The sequence below is a fragment of the Tursiops truncatus genome, chromosome 9 (genome assembly GCF_011762595.2).
Source record: "Tursiops truncatus isolate mTurTru1 chromosome 9, mTurTru1.mat.Y, whole genome shotgun sequence".
Classification (NCBI taxonomy): domain Eukaryota; kingdom Metazoa; phylum Chordata; class Mammalia; order Artiodactyla; family Delphinidae; genus Tursiops; species Tursiops truncatus.
The window spans coordinates 15,855,725-15,870,959 of NC_047042.1; positions in this window are offsets into that span (position 1 = coordinate 15,855,725).

Here is a 15,235-nt window from a genome sequence, read left to right on the forward strand (position 1 = left end):
TCACAACTAAGGAGAATTGTGAATCAACGTTACTCCTGCTTTTGTTAAAATGTAAGTTTCTGTATTACTAAGTGGTTTTCAAGATGCTTTCAGTTGCTGGGCATTTTTTGTTTTCTTTTGCAGGTTGGGGGAAGCTTAACCTTTCTCCCATTCCTCCCTATTTCTCTAAATACAGCGCTGATAGGATCAAGCATTTTTCACCAATTTGGGGTATAAAAGAAGGTAGTTTTCACCTAGGAAGTGCTCTTTTTATTTTTTCCTATCCTCATATTTAGCCTATCAGCCATACTTCAGATGATGCAAATCCAGGTTCAGAATAATAATATTAGTATCTGCTGATGTTAATATTTAAAGAATTAGAATAAAAAAAGAGCCTGCAAACTGTTTTACGTGATATAATATGTAAGTCAAAAGTTGTGTCAGCATTTTGTGGTGCATCAAGTTATGAAAATTTACTGAAAGGAAACTCACTTACTTTAGATTTCTTGTTGATAAAATGTTAGATAAACATTTGTTGAATTATTTGATTTGACCTCTGCTGCTTTTATGCATTGCTTTAAGCACCTGTGCTCTATATTCACTTTCCCCTTAACTGTAGTTGCCTCACTGTACCAGTGCAGTACCAGCATGGCATATTAATTTCTTCACCTAAATTTATAAGTGAAACTGTATATAGACTTACATATATATATATATATATAATTTTTTTTAATTTTTATTTTTTATTTTTTTGCGGTACGCGGGCCTCTCACTGTTGTGGCCTCTCCCGTTGCGGAGCACAGGCTCCGGATATGCAGGCTCAGCAGCCATGGCTCACGGGCCCAGCCGCTCCGCAGCATGTGGGATCTTCCCGGACCGGGGCACAAACCCGCATCCCCTGCATCAGCAGACGGACTCTCAACCACTGCACCACCAGGGAAGCCACAAGACTTATATTTTATTACTGCCCTCTGGCATCCATTGTTGGTAACCCATGTACTGTAATCAGTCACAATTTCTTTATTGAAAGTCAACATTTATACTTATTTTATAGCTTGGTACTGTCCTAAGGTTTATAAAAATGAAATGTCATCAGAGTGGACTATCGGAAGCACCAAGGTGCACATCCTATTTTCATCTTCCTGATGGACATCTGCTAGCCTATGAATTATAAGCTAACGCTCTTCAAGGTGTTTGATGACCTTGCATTTACATAGCACTGTTTACCTATAAAAAACAGAGGATGGGTATCAGAGAGCTTGTATGAGACTCCTCAATACCAGATCAGGGCAATAACCTTCATCTCCTTAATGCTTTTTTTTGGCTGCACCATGCAGCATGTGGGATCTTAGTTCCCCGACCAGGGATCAAACTCGAACCCCTGCAGTGGAAGCACCGAGTCTTAACCACTGGACCGCCAGGGAAGTCCCTCCTTATTACTCTTTTAGTTGTTATCACCCTGTAGTGCCTGAGACTGCAGAAGGCAAGAACTGTATAAATAATGGTCCCTACATCCAGGATCATACAGGCTAGCATTTATAGAAATAATTAAAACACGGAATTACAGTCTAAATGTTTCAGGAGAATGCAGTGCTACCTACATTCAGAGAAAATTATGAGCAATAGAGCTGAGGGCAGTTAGGTAGGCTTTACAGAGGGATTTAAAGTGATCCTTGATGAACAGGATAGCATTTGAAGATGAGGAGAGAGAAGAAAGAGGCACATCAAACAAGAAAGAGCAAGGGCACAGATGTGAGAATTGTCATAGCTCTAAACAGGACAGTGACCAGCTTCACTTTGTACTGCTGATCCATGTTTGGGAGTACTGAGAAATAAGGTATGATTGTAGAGAACCTTGGAAAGTAAGAGTTCAGAGTAACAGTTAAAAAAGAGCATCTAAACAAAACCTAGCATGATGTATTTATATAAACAACACAATCCAGCAAGATAGATTCAAAAACAATGAGCAGATCTTAAATTTGGGTAGGGAGGAATCAATACTATTACACCTAAGAATTGACCAAGAAGTCAGAGACCCCCTGTGATGGCCAAAATGCCAGCAAGTGTGAGTGAACTGTCAATAGAGAACTGATCAGGACAGTGTCCACTATACATGAACAAGTTTGATAAGTAGAAGTGGATGGGAAACATAGTAGACTCTAGTGGTTAGATATATGGACTTCGGCATTAAAAACTGTGGGTTCCGGGCTTCCCTGGTGGCGCAGTGGTTGAGAGTCCGCCTGCCGAGGCAGGAGACGCGGGTTTGTGCCCCGGTCCGGGAAGATCCCACATGCCGCGGAGCGGCTGGGCCCATGAGCCATGGCCGCTGAGGCTGCGCGTCCGGAGCCTGTGCTCCGCAAAGGGGGAGGCCACAGCAGTGAGAGGCCCGCGTACCGCAAAAAAAAACACAAAAAACCGGGCAAGAGACAGATTCAGGAATGAGAAGGAAGACTATAAGGACTGAAAATTGCTGATGAAAGGCATTTTCCCACTCTGTCTTTTGAGGCCTGGCAATATATTTACCCATTTGGATAGGAACCTTTGACCTAGAGAGGCCCTGCAGCCTGCCTTCTCTTCTGAGAAGGACTGTTTTGCCGTGGGTATCCTTTCAGCTGGGTAAGCCTGCTCCTCCCTGCAGCTCCTCTGCTAAGAGATCATTGTTTTGTTCTTTTCTCTCCACATTTCTGAAGGAATGCTTGGCAGTTTTAAACTGCTGTGAGCAAGCCGTCTGTCATACTGTTTCCTAGACTTGACCGTATCCCCAGCTGCCACTCTATGCCAGCTAGAAGGGGCTTTCAGGCCTCCCTGGTATGCTAGGTTTGTAAATAGGCCTTGTTACTGTTAAAGAAATGTCTGTCACTATCAGAAATATATTTTACATCATAGCCCAGTACATAAACACAAACTTACACACATATACATAACTATGTGTCATGAAACCGTACTCACCCTTACTGTATGCAATGCTTTCTAATATTTCTATTCTATTCTGTCCCTTTAAAAAAAAAAATGGTAGGGCTTCCCTGGTGGCACAGTGGTTAAGAATCCACCTGCCAATGCAGGGGACGCAGGTTCGAGCCCTGGTCCGGGAAGATCCCACATGCCGTGGAGCAACTAAGCCCATGTGCCACAACTACTGAGCCCATGCGCCACAACTACTGAAGCCCGAGCGCCTAGAGCCCGTGCTCTGCAACAAGAGAAGCACCGCAATGAGAAGCCTGCACACCGCAACGAAGAGGAGACCCCGCTCGCCTCAACTAGAGAAAGCCCGCGCACAGCAACAAAGACCCAGTGCAGCCAAAAATAAATAAATAAAATAAATTTATTTTTTTAAAAAAATGGTAGTTTTGACTCACTGAAATGTTGAAGTGCCCTGATGGCATGGAATTTAAGTTTGAAAACCACTACTTTCTATCTCCCATGCTGTTTTGAAGAGCTTATACTATTCTAGAAATGTCCAAGAGGAAGGGTAAATCTTTGCACCTGGAAGAATTAATCCTTGTGTGTCTGCTCAGAGGGGTGATGAGGAAATAGATATCCAAGATCAAAGAATGCCAGGAAAGGGACTTCCCTGGTGGTCCAGTGGTTAAGACTCCGAGCTTCCAATGTAGGGGGCACAGATTCAACCCCTGGTCGGGGAACTAAGATCCCGCATGCTGCACGGTGCGGCCAAAAAAAAAGAAAAGAATGCCAGGAAACTCAAGAACGAGGGCGATGTGGTGTTTCTTTCCGGTATTTGGTAATAGTCACCCCCTCAGAACTGGATCTCCAAATGAACGAAAAGTTTTTTGACAGATTTAAAACCCATCTGTCCCTCAGTTGAGAAAAATACTAGGCATGGATTTGCAGTTCTTACTCCCACCTGGAAACCTACCTACCCTTCAAGGCACCTGCTCATATGCCTCTTTCCCCATCAAGCCTTCTCTGACTCAAGGTCACAGTAGGTAATATATGTAGCAGAGAAAGAGCATGAGCTTTGGAACCAGGCAGAACTGGGTTCAAATCTCAACTCTCCCTGTGTTATACTGGATGGTTACTCAAGCTCAATTTCTGTATCAGTAAAATGGGAATAATAATAACATTCCTTGCAGAGTTGGTCTGAAGATCAGGAGATAACATCTGTGAAGGCTCTTTAGCCCTTGCCAAATAACAGGCCTTCAATAAGTGTGCATTTCCTTCATTCCTCTTGGTAATTACTGCCCCTTCAGAACTATGTTTAAGACATCACTGTCTACTTCATATTGTAGCAACATGCTTATTTTATGCACCCTACAAGACAAGCTCCTAGAGGATAGTATCCATTAGTAATTCATATTTGTATAATACACAGTATTTAGCAGAAGGTACTCACAAAAATATCTGTTGACTTATTGAAGAATGTCATCAGAGACAATATGACCCTGCCAAAACAAAACAAAACAAAACGTTTAAAACTTTTGAACACAAATGCATGTGGCGGGACTTCCCTGGCAGTCCAGTGGTTAAGACTCCACACTTGCACTGCAGAGGGCACCGGTCTCATCCCTGGTTGGGGGACTAAGAGCCCACATGCTGTGTGGCACTGCACAAAAAAATAAACAAAAAACAAATGGATGTGGCTAACAACTGGATAAAAGCTTACAATAAAAAATAACTGCAATAGGAGGGCACTGGCTACTAGAATTGTAAAGAATTAGTGACAATTTATTACACCAGTATTCATAGTTCATTCAATAAAATGAGCAAAGAACATCTAACGCCAGAAGACAACAGCCCGTATCTGCCAACATGAAGGAACTCAAGCAGCACAGCAAGCCTGAGCTTTTCTTGAGTGAGGAAAAAAACTCTGTGTAGGTGTGTGCTTGTTTAAACATATACACATATACCACAATAAAATCCAGCCAGTTAGGAGAGAAATTAAAATTTAAACTAAGAAAGTGAATAACTGTGGTAAAAAATTTATTCAACAAGTATTTATCAGTGCCAGACACTCTTCTAGTTGCTTTGAATCTATCAATGAACAAAGCAAATAGCCCAGTTTGGCTGTGTGAAACTTACATTCTAGAGAAATATAGCTGGTTTAAATATGTAACTTTACAAATACTAAGCAACTATGGAAATTATGGTTACAGAATAAAATGTGAATGTTATAAACAAAATAAAAATAATGTAACTAAAAAATTGTGAAGAGAAAGGTGACAGGAAGCACATGAGTACTAATTTTTCATGAACTGCCTACCTTTACTGTCTAAAATTGAAAAGCAGTTAAAAGTATTATGAGTAACAACTCTTAACTTCTGAGAGGTTTTCATAATTTCTCTTCTTAACCTAGAAAGAGCCTTTAGAAAGTAATGCCCACATGTTAAAGAAAAAAATTTTCTACTTCATTTTCTTTTGTTGTATCAAATTAAAATAAAATTAGAATATTTTAATTAAAAATATCATCTATTGTAGAGCTGTCAGGGTCTAACCAGAAACTACGTCAAGTATTTTCAATGAGGGAATTTGGTGCAGGGACTTGTTATACAGGGAATGGAAGAGCTAGGAAGCCATGTATGGCAATGAGGTGACACAGTGGTTAGTGCAAGAGCCAGAAGCCACTGAAGCCTGAGGCTGAAGGGACAAAGGGAGAAAGCAGTGTTACCTGAAACACAGGGGCCAGAAAAAAACACAACTGCTGTGAAGACTGTACCCCTGGCTCCTCCCTTTCTAGTGGTCTCCAGTCTCCAATTAATTGACCCCAGCTGGATATCAGCTGGCACAGGAGCCAGGGAAATGCAGGGATCAACCCCCCCCCCCCCACCCCTGCAGTGTTGATAGAGCAGAGGCAGGGTAAGGAATGCCCAGGCACAAAGGCCTTGCTTTGAATATAGAGTACTGTATTGTCTTTATAAAAGTATTGCTACCGACCTATTAAGTATTGCCCAGATAGCTGGGCAAGCTGTTCACCTGGTGTTAATTATTTCTGTATAGACTGATATGAGTGACTCTTAAATTTTTATCCTTGTAATTTTTTTTGCATTGTTAGAGAATTGTTTAGTTGGATTTTTAAAAATTTGTCATCCATATAGTCTGATGAGCTGAACGATTAATGAACATAAGTTTAAAACTATGGTAAATTTAGGCAGATTTCTAGAATTATGAACACACAGTGTTCTTCAGTATTATCACCATATCACAATATGTATACTACTGCACTTGATAAGCTTTCTGATTCCACTCAACTAAGAAGTTTAAATTAAATCTGAGGTCCATTAATTATGCACTGTATTTTTGTAACAGCATTTCCCCTATTGGTAAATATTTCTGTATAAATTCTAAGAGGTAATAAAGTCACAATGCCATTATCACACCCGAGTCTCTTCAAAAAGTCAGAGTCAAGGGGAAAAAAGGGTAGGAAGACTTTTCTAGATTTATAAGACTAAAGAGCTATAGCAACTAAATGTAATACTTGCAGCGTCATTGGATCCAAACTCAGGGGGAAACAGCTATAAAAGATATTGAGGGGAACTTCCCTGGTGGTCCAGTGGTTAAGACTCCGTGCTACCAATACAGGGGGCCCGGGTTTGATCCCGGGTCAGGGAACTAGATCCCTCATGCCACAACTAAAGATCCCGCATGGCGCAACTAAAGATCCCGCATGCTGCAAGGAAGATCCCACACGTGGCAACAAAGATACCGCATGCTGCAACTAAGACCCAGAGCAGCCAAGTAAATGATAAATAGATAAATAAAATATTTTTTAAAAGATATTGAGGAAATTTTAATATGGATTGGCTTCAAGATGATATAAGGGAATTATTTTCTTAAGTGTAATTATGGTATTTTGGTTAGGAGATGCATGCTGAGGTAGTTGGGGGTAGAATATCATGCTGTCAGCAAGATATTTTAAACAGGAAATATATAGCTAATAGGCATATAGACATATAGATAAGGCAGATGAGACGATTAATGAATCTAGGTGTGGTATACTATTGTCTCCTTTCAACTTTTCTGGTGTTTGAAATACTACATAATAAAAAGTTGGATGAAAGTTCTAGAAAGACTCATTTGCAATAAAAATAAATGTACACAAAAGAAATTAAATATCTGCTGCTGTGGACTGAATGTTTGCATCATCTCAAAATTCATATGTTGGAGCCCTAAACCCCAATGTGATGGGGCCTTTGGAAGGTAATTAGGATTAGATGAGGTCATGAGGGTGGGACCCTCATGATGGGATTAGTGCCCTTATCAAAAGAGACAGCAGAGGGGCTTGCCTGTTGGCACAGTGGTGAAGAATCTGCCTGCCAATGCAGGGAACACGGGGTCGAGCCCTGGTCTGGGAAGATCCCACCTGCCATGGAGCAACTAGGCCTGTGAGCCACAACTACTGAGCCTGCGTGTCTGGAGCCTGTGCTCCGCAACAAGAGAGGCCACGACAGTGAGAGACCCATGCACCGCGATGAAGAGCGGCCCCCACTCACCGCAACTAGAGAAAGCCCTCGCACAGAAACAAAGACCCAACACAGCCAAAAATAAAAATTAATTAATTAATTTTAAAAAAGAGACAGCAGAGAACTTGTTCTTTCTCTTTTCACATGCATACACCAAGGAAAGACCATGGGAGCACACTGCAAGAAGGCAACCAGGAAGAGAGCACTCACCAGAACCCAATCAAGCTGGCACCCTGATCTCAGAGTTTCAGCTTCCAGAACTGCGAGGAAATAAATTTCTGTTGTTTAAGCCACCCCATCTATGGTATTTTGCTATGGTGCCCCAAGATGACTAATACAGAGTTTGGTACCAAGAAGTGGGGTGTTGCTGTAACAAATACCTAAATATGTGGAAGTGGCTTTGGAAGTGGGTAATTGGAAGAGGCTGAGTTTTGAGGTAGACGTACAGACATTAAGAGAAATGAAGAACGTTATTGCAGGAACATGTTTACTGGAGGAAAGGCAGTCCTTATTATAAAGTGGTAAAGAACTTGGCTGCACTGTGTTTTAGTGTTTTGTGGAAGGTAGAACTTGCAAGTGACAAAATGGATATTTAGCTAAGGAGATTTCTAAGCAAACTGTTGAAGGGGCAGCTTCGTTCTTCCTGACTGCATATACTAAAATGCAAAAGGAGAGAGATGAATTGAAGAAGGAATTGTTAAGCAAAAAGGAGCCAGAACTTGAAGATTTGGAAAATCTTCAGCCTATCCATACTGCAAAAAATGAAAAAGCTTGTTCTGAAGAGAACACTAAGGCTATGGCTGAACAACCATTTGATAAAGAGATTTACGGACTTAATCCATCTCAGCAGAAGCCAGGCAGAGAGATGGGATTATACAGCAGAGACACTGCCAGTTTGAACTAAAGGGGATAGAGAAGGTGGCAAGGAATGAAGGAAGGCTGTCGGCCTTCTTAGATTTCAAAGGATGGGACCATAGCGCTATATGGCTGAGAATATATGTGCTATCCTTCAAGAAAAGAGAAGAAGGACCCCTAAGGTGACTTCGGAGGCCATCAAGGCTGCTGCTCCCACCACAGGTCCAGAGCACACAGGCAAGGCTGAGCAAGGGGGCAAGGCTGCCTCCACCTTGGTTTCAAAGGGCAGGACTGCTGCTCAGCCGAGCTGCATGGACAGGGCCCTCACAGAGAGCTATGTGGGCAGGGCTGCCCCGCTGAGCTGTGGGCCTGACACTGCCACCTCACTGAGCCTGGAGGGCAGAGCATCAAACCAAAGAAGGTGGTTCTCCAGCCTTAAGATCTACTGGAATTTGCCTTGTGGAGTTTTGGACCTACTTGGAACCTGTCACCCCTTCCTTCTTAACTATTTCTCCCTTTTGGAATGGGAATGTCTATCCTATACCTGTCCCGCGATTTATTTTGGAAGCACTTGTTTGCTTTTACAGCTGGAGAGGAATTTTGCCTCGGGATGAATCCTACCTAGTTTCACCTATATATGATTTAGATGATACTTAGATGAGACTCTGGACTATAGACCAGACCTGATGCTGAAATGAGTTGAGAAGTGCACTGAACTTCTCATTGAAAGGCTAGAGAGTGATATAATCTTACTTCATCAGGAAAAAAAGACTCCAGGTGGTAGGGTAGAGTCTGAGCTTTCTAATTGGTTGTTGGGGGAGGGAAAGTGTCAGTCTTTACCCTACTTTAGCTATCCCATTTATTGTGAATATTTGTTTCTCTCTTGCAACAAAAGGCAATAAAAATGATGGCCTGGTCCACCTGTGTTCTTGCCTCGGGCACCAGAGGAGTTCAGAATGAATCCTGTCTGCCCAGTGTCCAGTGCAGAACATTTCTTTGGCCTCTTCATATTGCCCCAGGGGTTAGCTGAGCTGTCCTTGGAACCTGTCACTAGGTGTCTTCTTCAGTCATCTCCCAGGTGCTAAATCACACCATCAACATCCGCTCACCTCCCAGTATGTTAACACGTGGACTCTGGAATTTATTTCCTGAGCAGCCTTAGGCAATTCACTTAAGCTTTCCTTGTCTCAGTTTCCACAGTCTGCAAAATGGGGACAGCTGTTTCCACCTTTTAGTTTTGTTTTCGAGGTTAAATTAGCCAATGAATTTAAATAGATTAGCATCACATCTAATACCATGCCTGACAAATAATAAGCACGTAATGAATGTCAGCCATCTTCATCTTCATCACCACCTTTGCCAGGTAGATAAAAATCCTAGACTCAAAGCTCTTTCAGAGATGATGTCCACTAGGTGGCACTAGCCGCAGGTAAATAAAATCTCCCACATATATACTGTCTTCATCAAAAGTTTGGAAGTCCTACGAAGAGCCAGAAATAAAACTGTCATGGCAATAAGGCAATGTGTATATATAGATATAAACATATTGTGGCCCCAAAACCAAGCAGTTGATCCATAATAATTACTAAAGCAGTTGTCCAAAATAGTTACAAGTCAAACATGTTCTGGTTTTTGATTCTCAGACTCCAGGAGATTCTGACACGGGATTAGCAGAGGAACAGAGAAACCTTCCTATTCTGTATCCTGGAGCGCTGGTGTGTTACTTGGTCAGTTTGGCTAGCACCTGGGGCTTTTGTTTTGCAGAAATCTGTTTCTCCAGCTTTTGTTAGGCTGAGTAGGGTGTGGTTTGGAGAAAGACCCTGCTGTAGGCCGGATGTTTTTGTGTGCCTGGGGAGGAAACTTTTGTAGGGAACAGACCTCTGACAAAGGCACAAAAACTTGGTTGGAAGTGTGAAAGAGTTCAGATGGAGGTTTTAGCGAGTTTTTCTATGTGATAAGGAATATCATCAGTGCTTTTGCAATTAGATGTGCTTTTCTGACATCTGTGAATATGATCTCAAGGTAGAACAAGAACAAAATGGGCTGGACATTTGAGTTACAAAACTTTCTTACTTTTCTTTCTTATTCCTTTCTGTTATCCCTAAGCCTCAAATGAAATCTTGTTTAAAATATCTTTGTTATATCTTAGGGAATTAAGAGAGAGGTTTGTGTCCATCTTTGGGCTGAATTATGATCCCAGTTGGAACTGAGTTACGGAAGTAAGGTGATAAAGATTGTGATATATGAAAGCCCTCAGTGGGAATCCTCATTAATACTTAGAGAAACCGGAGAAAAGCCCGGAATCCCTCTACTTTCTTAGGATGGAATGTTTTGTTGTTTGGGTATCAGGGAGCAGGGCAATCCCAGAAGACTGGCCATGGTAATATACTAAACCAGCTGAAGATCTAGGGGCTGTAGGCAGATCCAGAACAGGTGGAGCTGACAAAGCGTAACTGGGTAAAAGTGAAGAGAAGACGTAAACAAATGGGGAACAGAATTAAATTGGTGAAGAGGAGAAATTGAAAAAAGCAGTTTGGGAAGTCAATTTTCTGAGCTTTCTGTTTAGAAAGAAAATAGTTGCCACTCCTTCAGCTTCCTGAACCCCACTTCCAACCCATCTTTACCTCCTTTCTACCCAGGAGGAAAGGGAATTCTTTGTATGTTAAATCTTCTCTTGTCCACACACCATCAGTTAAGTGTTCCCTTTCATACAGCTTCAATTCTTCTTTCATTACCGGCTCTATTCTCTAGACATATTAAAAAAAAAAAAATGTTCAAGTCTCTACCTGTTGAAACAAAACAAAACTCTCTCTTCATTTAGCACCTTGTAGTTGCTGTCCTCTTCTTTCTTCCCTTTGCTGCGAAACTTCTAGAAAGAGCAGTCTCTCTGGCTCCACTTCCTCTCTTCTCTCTCTATTCGCTCCCTGCAGTCGGGCCATTTTGCTAACACCCAACTGCAAATGCCCGCACGCAGGCTACCAGTGAAGTTCCTCATGTCAAAATCATCGGGTGAGGACTTCCCTGGTGGTCCAGTGGTTAAGACTCTGTGCTCCCAATGAAGGGGACCCGGGTTCAGTCCCTGGTCAGGGAACTAGATCCCACATGGCGCAACTAAAGGAGCCCGCATGCTGCAACAAAGATCCCTCATGCTGCGACTGAGACCCGGCACAGCCAAATAATTACATAAAATAAAACAAACTAAAATCATTGGGTGGTTTTCAGCACTGATCTAGTGAAGCTGGCTGCAATGTTTGCAGCAGTTAACATTTATCTAATAATTATTGAGCACCTGCTATACGTTGACACTGTTCCAAGCACTGTGACGTATAGCTAGATGAGACCCTGTCTCAAGGGTGTAGCCATGTTATAACATCCACCAGAGTTATCTGGCCCAGGGCCTGGTGGTGGTGAGCCCCACTACTTGGATTGGTGGGATAGCAAACTCTTATAAAGGTGCCAACCTTTGACTCACTTCTCTTCTTTACCTCTCAATCTGAATATCAGACTGCTTGCTCAAATGTTATTTTCATCATATTATTAACAACCCTCCTATCAACACAGTATCTTAAAATTGCTGAAAATGTGATACCTTAGGAAGAAATGACCACTCCTTATGCTCCCAACCCACACCCCCTCCCCCAACAAAGATTTCTTTATATCCCCTTGTAACTTGCTTTCTAGTGGGGTAAAACTCACAGTATACGTGTAAACAAACAATAATTTCAGAGAACTGTAAATACTATGAAGGAAATAGAGCAGGACAATGTGATATATAAAGCACTACTGTGGTCTGAATGTTCGTGTGTGTCGTCATCCATGTGTGTCCTCCTCCCCCCCACAACCCGCCATCAAATTCACGTGTTAAAATCCTTATCCCCAAGGTGATATTATTAGGAGGTGGGATCTTTGGGACGTAATTAGGTCTTAGGGTGGTACCCTTGTGAATAGAATTAGTGCCCTTATAAAAGACTTCCCTTGCCCCTTCCTCCATGTAATGACACAGTGAAAAGGCACCTTCAGTGAACCGGGAAGTGAGCCCTCACCAGACAGTGAATCTGCCAGAGACATGATCTTTGACTTCCCAGCTTCCAAAACTGTGAGAAATGAATGTGTGTTGTTTATAAGTCACAGAGTTTATGGCATTTTTGTTATAGCAGCCCAAACACTAAGACAAGCACCTATGGCACTGGGAGAACTGCTTTACACAGTGTGGTCACAGAAGGCCTCTTTGAGAAGATGCCATTTAAGTTGAAACTTAAAAGATGAAAAAGAGTTAACCTTTAGAAGAAGCTGGGGGAAAGCCTCCAGGCAGAGGGAAGAGTAAGTGCAAAGGCACCGAAGAACTTGGAATGTTAAAGAACTAAAAGGAGAGCCATGTACCTAGCGCTTTGTGATATGACAGTGGCTAGAGAGGAGGTTGGAAGAGGTGGGCCTTGTTTTATCAGAAGGGAGATGTCACTGGAGCATGTTTAAGTGCTAACAGAATCAATTCAGTATAGAGAGGAATTGAGGTGCAGAAGGGGTGGGGATCCATCACGCCAGTGGAGGGGTTTGCTTTGATAAGAGCAGAAATGCAGACATTTTAAAGCTTTTTTCCCTTAATTTTAACAGTCACTCTTGATTCTCCCCCTTTCTCTCTGATTCTTCTGTCTCCTTTCCAGACCGCCCTGTAATTTTCGTCATCAGCAAGGTTCTGTCCACAACTGTCTCCCAGTCATCCTTTCTACATCTTCCTTAGACATTCTCATGCCCAGCCACACCAGCCTAGACCACTCTCGTGGACTTCACACTCTCATATCCAACTGCAGGTGTATATATTTTAATTTCCCAAATTATAGATGTAGCCCAGACCTGTCCTCCGACCTTCTGATTCAGCTGCTTATTTGACACTTGCACTTGGATAGAGGCATTTTTGATTTAATGTGTCCAGAAATGGGATTCTTGAATGTGTGGTATTCTTCTCCACACACAAAACACAGCACTAAACAGGGGGTAGGGGGTGTGGAGGGTGGTGGATGCTCACAGATGGCCCACGTTCTACCTCTCCTCCTAACCTCCACCCCCAGTCTTTGATACAGATTTTTGAAGTGTTTTCATTCTTATGTAAGATATCATAGTAAGCTTTACTAGACTCACCGGTACTTCTAGCCCTCCTTCCTTTCCTAGAGATCTTATTTATTTATATAAGAGGATTATATTTATCCACCTCCTTGAAGGTAGAATTAGCTTTGGCTCTTACATTGGCCACTGAAATATGAGTGAAGATTACACGTATTGCTTCCATGTGGAAATATTTAAGATTAGGTGTACAATTCTCCTTGCTGTGTTTTTTTTTCCTTCTTTGTTTTCAGGTTATCATTTGTTGAGATAAAGATGCCTAAGATCAAAGCAGCCTGGAATGCTGAGCCATCTCGTGGATGAATATTGCCCAGAGGGTCATTTGGACATCCAGCAAACTGAAGAAGAAGGAAAAAGAACAAAAAAGAAAAAAGTTTGTTATATAAGTTCCTGAAGTTTTGCCTTTTTTCTTTTCTTTTTTTTTTTTTTTTTAGTTCTCAGGTGTGTGTGCGTGTGTGTATCTTAGGTTACTACGTATAAACAGACATATCCTGACTGATATAAAAAGATGCTATGCAAATTCACTATTTAAGACAAATCTCTTCCAGTCACTACTTCCAACCAGCTGGCCACCCCTAAGCCTCTTCTAATTAGAAATTCAGGAGCTGCCACTGCCCCCAAACTGTCCATCTTCAACTCTCCCCAATTTGTTATCATCACCATCTACTTAGTGGCTCAATCCAAAATCCAAAAACAGGTCATCTTAATTCCTCCCTCTTCCTCGCTCCCACAGTCGGGTCACCAGATTTTTGTATGTCTGTCTCAGATTTGTCCTAGACATCTGCAGTAGCTTTCTCCCTGTTCCTGCATCCAGTCTTAGAGTATATATAATACGTTCAGAATCAGAAGTGAATAAAGGGTCTACAGAACTTCTTCCTCCCACCCACTCCCACTTCCTCTTCCTGTAGGCAGCCAAGATGACCAGATCATGGGTATTCCTAGAGAGATACTCTCCGCATAGGGAAACAAACAAGTCTCCCAGAGCAGTCTTCTGAAAACACAAAACTGGCCATATCTTTCCCAGTTTAAAGCCTGTCAGTGCCTTCCAGGTACAAACTCTTGAGTGTTTAGGACCCTGCGTCCGCAGCCTCCTCCAACCTGCTGATCTTCTTTTTGTCTCAAATGACCACTTCCCAGCTGAGATCAATCCTGCCTTGGGGCTTTTCCCTACCTGTTCCCTCCGCTTGGACAATTTTCCCCCAGGTCTGTGCTTGCTAATTCCTTCCTGAAGCATCCCCTCCTCGGAGAGACACACAGCGTTCCCACCCAGTCGTCCTCCGTGACAGAAGGCCCTTGATCACCTCCAAGCCTCTACCACAAGTAGAGTAGTCAACCTGTATTTTCTGGGATGTTGGCTTGTTTACCGACCATCTCCCACATTAGACTCTTAAGTCCCAGGAGAATAGAGATGGGCTCTGTTTTGTTGACCGCTGACTGTATACCCAGCTTCTAGTTACGTGCCTGTCACAGGAAAGGCACCTGATGAACAAGGAGCTGATGGAAAATCTAGTGCCCTGAAGAAAATAAAGGTAGATGAAACTAAAAAGAGAAAGTAGCCTCAGCTCTTCTAAGCAGGCAGATCTGGCCTCCATGTTGCTTCTCCCGAGTGTAGGTCTTTATCCTGAGCGTCCTCACACCGCGTGGCCGGCTGTGTCTCTGGTTAGGCAAACCACCCAGTGCGGAGGAGAGGCGGTGAGGACGGAGGAGAGCAGGCTTCACCCCCGCAGCTTGGAAGCCTTCGGTTCATTGGGAGGAGGTCACAGCAAGCACAGAGGACTTGTTTGCCGGGCCTCGTATTTTGTCACAGACATTTAATAACTGGTTTGAACAGAAATATTAAGCAATCACTTCCTCCTTTGGTTTGGGGC